This window comes from Helianthus annuus, chromosome 16 (genome assembly GCF_002127325.2).
Source record: "Helianthus annuus cultivar XRQ/B chromosome 16, HanXRQr2.0-SUNRISE, whole genome shotgun sequence".
Classification (NCBI taxonomy): domain Eukaryota; kingdom Viridiplantae; phylum Streptophyta; class Magnoliopsida; order Asterales; family Asteraceae; genus Helianthus; species Helianthus annuus.
In genome coordinates, this window is record NC_035448.2 from 84844070 (window position 1) to 84852550 (window position 8481).

The 8481-nt window shown below is 42.4% G+C and overlaps 1 non-coding gene across 1 annotated transcript; it reads right to left on the reverse strand.

The window, feature by feature from the left end:
- Nucleotides 1-1226: 1226 nt before the first annotated feature.
- On the reverse strand, nt 1227-1332 carry LOC118488665. Its single transcript, XR_004885209.1, has one exon. It is a non-coding gene; the product is annotated as a small nucleolar RNA R71 (small nucleolar RNA).
- Nucleotides 1333-8481: the final 7149 nt, after the last annotated feature.

The window sequence follows — 8481 nt, forward strand, 5'->3', positions numbered from 1 at the left end:
CATGCGTACTAGGAGCTCTCACAAGCTATCACCATTGGCGTTTGATCCGGAAATCGAGCGAACTTTGCGAGCAAACAGAATTTTGCTAAGGGAAAATACAATCAATAGTTCACCAACAACACCAGTTACACCAATTCGATACATGGATCCACCACCACCACCACCCACTACGGGTGAATTTACCTCATCATTCATACCAACATCCACTCAAGCTTCACCTAATACTACCATTCCACCAAATACTACCGAACCCACCATACCTCAACAGGTTACACCAACCAACACCACACAGCCCATTACTACCCAAGAAGAACCAACCGTCACCTTTAACCCTTCCACTACTATACCACCATTATCCCATTTTTTCCCGGGTGCGGGTCCATCATATTCGAGCCATACTATGGCACCAATTTCGTCTATTGTCCATGCTACACCGTATCGACCACCAAATCAATCGGGTTTCCAATACTCGACTATTCCATTTGGGCAATCATCGGGAATTCAAGGAGATGGGTATGATGAAGGTTATGAGGAATTTGAAGGTTTTGATGAAGAAGGATACGGTTATGGGGGTGATGGAGAGCAAGGGGAGTACGGTTATACGCAAGGCCAAGTACAAGTGATTCCAAATGTTGGTGGGGTTCAACAACAACTCATACCTCAACATATTAGGCCAAGGCCACAAGGGCCGCAAATGCAACGTCCGGTTCCTTTGCAACAAGTTCGACCACAACAGGTGCAACCGCAAATTCAAAGGCCAATTCAACAACCAATCGTACCACAAGGGCCCATGCAAAGGCCAATGGGTCAAATTCGTCCAAGAGGTCGATTTGGTGTGCCAAGGAGGCATCTTAGGGAAAATGCAAGGGGAATTGAAGCACATTTTAGACCGGTGATAACGCACAATCCTTCACCGGTGGTTATTCCTCATAACAACCAAGGGAGAACTTTTGAAGTAAGAACCAATTCGTTACAAAGTTTGCCGAAATATAAGGGGCTAGCAACGGAGGAGCCTTATTTCCATTTGGAAGCCTATGACTCAATTTGCAATACTCTTGGGAGTCAAGGTTTTTCGGCCGATGATATCAAGTTGGTACTATTTCAATTTTCTTTGGAGGACAAGGCAAAGAAGTGGTTCTACACTTTGCCTTCAGCATCTATTTATACTTGGGCGGAGATGCAACAAACATTCTTAGACGAATTCTATACCGCCCAAAAGACCAATGATGCGAGAAAAGGATTGAGGAGCTTTCAACAACAACAAGGCGAAATGTTCCATGAAGCATTCGAGCGTTTGAACATGATGATTAAAAATTGTCCACACCATGGGATTGAGCTTTGGGAGTTAATGAACGCTTTTCATGAAGGGTTGTGTGCCGAAGATGCACGAGATTTGATGTCCATCACAAATGGAACTTTTGGCACAAATTATGAGCATGAGGATTGGGAATTTTTGGAACAAATGGCGATCACCTCAAAGAGAAAGGCTCAAGCTTCAAGGAGAGCACGACCGGCCGTTACTCGAACACAAGTGCACGCAGTTGATGATGGTAATATACAAACTTCTAATCAAATTTATGACGTTTGTGCATTGTGTAATGAAATAGGTCATGCGGCGGAAAATTGCCAAGGAATGGTTGAAGGGCAATTTGAAGAAGTTCATGCCATTCAAGGTCAAGGAGGGGGTGGTAGAAATTACAACATGAATTCTAACACTTATCACCCCGGGTTGAGAAATCATCCGAATTTTCGTTATGGGAACCCTTCGAATCAATCAAACCCGAACTTTCAAGGTAGCCAAGGGAATTATGGTTCGCGCCAACCTTACAATAATCAAGGTGGATATAGAGGTGGGAACAACCAAGGATACCAAAGGCAATACCAAGCGGGTCAAGAAAAAGGGGGGTCTTCGGGTGGAAATGAAATGATGGAAATGTTGAAGAGTATGCAAGCGGAGATGCAAAAGAGGAACCAAATGGATGACGCACGCATACAAAAGGATGAGGCGCGAGACAAAGCAATCCAAACTTTGACCACTCAAATGGGTCAACTTGCAACCGAAGTGTCCGAATTGAAGAAGGGTAAAGGTCAATTACCAAGCGACACTACGGTAAATCCATCTCACGGTACGTCAAGAGGTAACAATGTTAATATTCATCATGTGAGTGTTTTGAGAAGTGGGAAAGAGTATAAAACCAATCCTTCACCGGATTTGGTTGAAGGGGTGGTTGAGGATATAACGGGTCAAGAAAGTGAGGAAGAAAACGAACCACCCATTGTTTCTTCTAAAAAACCCAATTTTGAAAAACCCGAAATTATTAAAGAAAAAGAAAAAGTAAATGAGGGTGAGGGGTCTAGTGAAGTACCGTTTCCTTCGGCTTTATTAGACCCGGGTAGAAAAAATTTTATTTCAAAACGGGGTCCTCAAAAAGAGGAAATGTGGGAGGTCTTCAAACAGGTTAAAATTAATCTTCCTTTGCTTGAAGCTATTAAACAGGTACCCGCTTACGCCAAATTTCTAAAGGAATTGTGTACTCAAAAGAGGCAACAAAAAGTGCCTAAATTGGTAGATTTGACGGAGCGGGTAAGTGCGGTATTGAAAGGTGACCTTCCTCCTAAGTTACAAGATCCGGGAACGCCTTTAATAAATATTCAAGTTGGAAATTTTCAAACTACGAGGGCATTATTGGATCTTGGAGCCGGAGTAAGTATCCTACCGGGGGGGTTATATGACCAATACGATTTTGGTCCATTGAAGCGGGTTGAGACAACGGTTGTATTAGCCGATTTGTCTCATAAACTTCCCCGGGGTATCGTACGGGATGTTATAGTTAAAGTTGATGAATTTTATTATCCCGTTGATTTCCTTGTGCTAGATTACTCATCCGCGGACCCAATTCAACAACAAAATGTTATTTTGGGTCGGCCATTTTTGAACACCGCACATGCTATTATTGATTGTCGCTATGGCACAGTTGACATGACATTCGGTAATAGAAAAATGAGGTTGAATGTTTTTACTAACGGTACTAATGTGTATGGTGATGAGTGTTTCTTGGCAGATTTTATAGATGGCTATGACCCGAAGGTGTTCGAAGAAGAAATTTTGGGTTCTTGTGTTTGTGATATGTCTTTGCAGGTTCATACATGCGAGTTAGAGGTTGAAGAGAAGGAGCAAGACGCTCTCGCGGTGAAGGAAGGAAGTCCACCATGGACTTACCAAACGGATACATTACCGGTGGAAATCGATTCGGGCACCAAGCCTTCATTGGAAAGTCCACCAAGTGTGGAGTTGAAGGAGCTACCAAAGCACCTAAAGTATGCATTTTTGGGGGAAAATGATACCTTACCGGTAATCATTGCTTCCAACTTGGAGGTAGCTCAAGAGGAAGAATTGATGCGGGTGTTGAAGGCTCATAAGGCGGCAATTGGGTGGACGATAGCCGATTTAAAAGGCATTAGTCCATCCATTGTGATGCACAAGATTATTACAAGCGAGGATGCGAAGCCGACCCGTGAAACACAAAGAAGGTTAAATCCGAATTTGAGAGAGGTGGTGAAGAAAGAAGTCATCAAGTGGTTGGATGCGGGGATCATTTACCCCATTTCGGATAGTGCATGGGTAAGTCCGACACAGGTAGTGCCTAAAAAATCCGGCATCCAAGTAGTGAAAGATGAACAAGGTGAGCAAATCGCCACCCGCCCGGTAACCGGGTGGCGAGTGTGTATTGATTATCGCAAATTAAACGCGGCTACCTCAAAAGACCATTTCCCGTTACCCTTCATTGACCAAATAATTGAAAAACTTTCCGGTCAAAAATATTATTGCTTTTTGGATGGGTATTCGGGATATAACCAAATTGCTATTCACCCGGACGACCAACACAAAACCACGTTTACATGTCCATATGGTACATTTGCTTTTCGGCGAATGCCATTTGGATTATGTAACGCCCCCGCCACGTTCCAAAGATGTATGATGAGTATATTTTCGGACATGGTCGGGGAGTCTCTTGAAGTGTTTATGGACGATTTTTCCATTTTTGGTCCAAGTTTTGACTCTTGTCTTAATGAATTAGAAAAAGTTTTAAAAAGGTGTGTTGAGACAAACTTGGTACTAAGTTGGAAAAAAAGCCATTTTATGGTTCAAGAGGGTATTGTTTTGGGGCATGTCATTTCGGACCGGGGGATGGAGGTAGACAAAGCAAAGATTCGGGTAATTTCATCTTTACCCCCACCAAAGAATGTAAAGGGGGTGAGATCTTTTTTGGGACATGCGGGGTTCTACCGAAGGTTTATTAAAGGCTTTAGTGTAATCACAAAACCTTTATGTAACTTATTATTAAAAGATGTTCCATTTGATTTTACTGATGAATGTTTGCAAGCGTTTCATGTGTTGAAGGAACAGTTGGTGAAGGCTCCTATTTTGCAACCACCGGATTGGTCAAAGCCGTTCGAGATTATGTGTGATGCTAGTGATACAACTATTGGAGCGGTTTTGGGGCAAAGGGTAGATAAAAAGCCGGTGGTGATATACTATGCAAGCAAAACATTGTCCGAGGCGCAACTTAACTACACCACAACCGAGAAAGAATTATTAGCGGTGGTGTATGCCTTGGACAAGTTTCGATCTTATATTTGGGGAAGCAAGGTGATAGTGTATTCGGATCATAGCGCGGTCCGATATTTGATGGAAAAGAAGGATGCAAAGCCCCGGTTGATTCGTTGGGTGCTTTTACTACAAGAATTCGATCTTGAGATTCGGGACAAAAAGGGATGTGAAAATGTTGTTGCGGATCATTTGTCCCGAATCCCGTTGGAAGGTGTTGATGACCCAAGTGAAATCAATGAACGGTTTCCCGATGAACACTTGTTGGCCGTCTCTACTTATGTTGCACCTTGGTATGCCCATTATGTTAATTATTTGGCTAAGGGTGCAATTCCAAGTCATTGGACTAGGAAGAGACGACAACAATTTCTTAGTCAAGTGAAGCAATACATATGGGACGAACCCGACTTGTTCAAAATCGGGGCCGATCAAGTGATACGAAGATGTGTTCCCGAAACGGAAGTTCTAGAGATTTTGATTCATGCTCATTCATCGGCGTGTGGTGGGCATTTTAGTGGGAACAAGACGGGTTATCGGGTGTTATCTAGTGGGTTTTATTGGCCCACGATTTTCAAGGATTCTTGTGAGTATGCCCGGAATTGCATCAATTGTCAAAGAATGGGAAGTATTTCGAAACGTGATGAAATGCCGTTAAACCCGATTTTGGTAGTAGAAGTATTTGATGTTTGGGGAATTGACTTTATGGGTCCTTTCCCAAACTCAAATGGGTTTTTATACATTTTGGTGGCGGTCGATTACGTGTCGAAATGGATTGAAGCTATTGCCACAAGGACCAATGATCACTCCGTTGTATGTAAGTTTGTGCAATCTAATATTTTTGCTCGTTTTGGTGTGCCTAGGGTGATAATAAGTGATGGCGGGTCGCATTTCAAGAATTTCAATTTTGGAAAGTTGCTCAAAAGATACAATGTGAACCACCGCGTTGCTACACCATACCACCCGCAAACGAGTGGTCAAGTCGAAGTTTCCAACCGGCAAATTAAAGAGATTTTAATGAAGACGGTGAGAACGGATCGGAAGGATTGGTCAAGCAAGCTTGACGATGCGTTGTGGGCCTACCGAACGGCTTACAAAACTCCACTTGATACCACTCCTTATCGGATGGTTTATGGGAAAGGATGTCACTTGCCTATGGAGTTGGCACACCGGGCGTATTGGGCAATTAAAACGGTAAACGCAAACTACGATGAAGCGGGTCGGGCGAGAAAGCTTCAATTGAATGAAATAGAGGAAATAAGGGACCAAGCTTATGAGTGTGCAGCCGCATACAAAGACAAACTTAAAAAAGTTCATGATGCGAAGATCAAGAAAAAGAACTTTGAAGTGGGTCAGAAAGTGTGGTTGTATAATTCAAGGTTGAAATTGTTTGCGGGGAAACTAAAAAGCAAGTGGATGGGTCCTTACGTTGTCCGAAGAGTGGGAAGGTTCGGAGATGTTGATATTCAAGACGAACGAACAAACAAGCAACAAACGGTTAACGGGCATCGCCTCAAACCGTACTTGGAAGGGAATGATATCAACAATCTTGAGCTAGATAAAGTGGGCTACATTTTACGCCCAGTGGATGATGAGGAAACGTGAAAGAGGCCCAGGTTTGGTAGTTGTAAATATTTAGGATAGTTTATTTTATTTCAAATAAGTCTCGTTCAAACCGGTGTTCGAAACAAGTGTGGGGAAATTTTCACGAATTTCCCGAACATAGTGTTGAGGACAACACGGGTTTTTAACGGGGGGTAGGGTAAAATTTATGTTTTTCTTAAAAAATTATAAAATCAAAAAAAAAAAAAAAAAAGTTTTTTGAGAAAAATCAACCCCCCAATGCCCAGTAACCGCCGTAAGCTACGGTGGGGGGGCCGTAGCTTACGGCACCCATTCAACAAACAATGTCATACGGCACCTAGCTCCTGTCTTACGACAACCAGAATTCCAAAGTTATCACCGTAAGCTACGGCATGGTGCCGTAGCGTACGGCGCCGAGAAGATTTGTTGGCTGGTTTGTTGTCGTTCATGTATATAAAAAAAAAAAAAATTTATAAAATTCTGAAAATTAATAATAATAATAATAAACTTTTCCAATAACCCCAACCACACCTTTTCTTTCATTAAACCCCAACCATACACTTCTCCCATTAATCCCCAACCACATTTTCTTTCCTTCTTCTACTTCTCTCTATCAAGAACCCTAAAACTCCATAACCACAAACCTTTACATTTTCATAACTTTCTCAAAACAAGTTCGATTTCGGTGATTCTTGGGTCCATTTTGGGTGGAATTTCACAAGGAATTCAGATTTAGTATTGAATCTTGAAGAGTCCTTAGTTTTCTGGGTCGAATTTCAAACCCTAGGTGCCGAAAATTTGGGTCTTTTTGTGGGTTTTTGTGTGAACTTCAAGCTTTAGTGATTCTCATCTTCTATAACACCAAGGTATGCAATTTTTGTTCATTCTTTGAAGTACATTGAGGTTTGTAAGTTTCCATCATGTTTTTGCTTACACACTTGCTTGTATGAGATAGATGATAGAACTTTGTGAACCATTGATTGTTGTTGGTATAAATGTGTTGATGTTTTATGAAACTTTGTTGGAAAAATTCTGATTTTAGGGGACATCATGCCAAAATTTTGTTTGAAAAAAATAAAAATTTTGGGTTTTTGCACATTTATACCTATAACATGAAGCAAGTGTGGGGAAGATGGGATAAAAATAACTAACTTGAATTGTTTGCTTTGTTTTTGAATGTGTGTAGGTATGGCTTCTAGGAAAGGAAAGGGAGTTGCAAGTTCTTCTCAAGGGGATGAGGTACAACAAAAAAGGAGGAGATTGGCTCGGATTGGTGAGTAGGACTCGGAGGAGGATGCACCGCCAAGGGGACCAAAGCCGGATTGGGCATCCGGTTCATTGTTAGAACAACCCGCGGAATGGAGAGAGGATCTTTTTCACGAACAAATGAACAAGTTAAAACAAAGGGGAGAAGCGTTTATTTGTGAAAAAGAAATCCGGGAGTCGGATTTTGCCCCGTTCGGGATCATAGCCAAGTTTAACGCGTTGGGTTGGGGAGCGGTCACAAAGTGTTATGATGGCGAGAAGAAGAAAATGTATGACACGCAGATTCAAGAGTGGGTGGCATCACTTGAATGTCCCCCATTCAAGGCTCCGAACAAGATGCGGTTAGTTGGGAAGTGTAATGGTGTGAAGGTAGAGATGTCGTATGATTCCTTGCGCCGGGTGGCAAAGTTTGATGATGGGCCGGCCAATGAGTACATCTACCCAAGTCTTAAGGATCTTTACCACGAGCCCGCTAAACATCCACAATGGCAAAACATGCTTGACTATCTCTTCCTTCCGGGCACAACACATGGGAAATTATATAGAAGAAATTTAAGAATGGAAGCGAAGTTGTTATTGACGTTGTGCATGTACAATGTCATGCCAAGGCGAGGTGACAAGATGGAGGTACGGTTTCAAGAAGTGCCAATCTTGTATATGATGATGCGTGGGTCACCTAAGGTTCCTTTCCGATTTTTGGTTCTAAACAATATTTGGTTGAGCAAGAATAGTAGGGAAAAGAAGATTATACCTCATTGCCGGTTGATTACGGCATTGCTCAAGAAGTACGGGGCAATCAAAGGAGATGAAAAAGGGTCCTACAAGAGGTTTAGACCATTCGACCTTAATAATCTTGGGTCGGATTGGACCTACACAGAATCGGAAAGGTTTCATAAATTGAAGACGGATGGTAGAAGGTGGAGAGCCTTAAAAGTGGATGCGAGACCGTTGAGACCGGGAGAGGAAGAGGAGCCCGAATCAATGGATGAGGAAGTGAGTGGGGATGATGATTATCGTGAAGACAC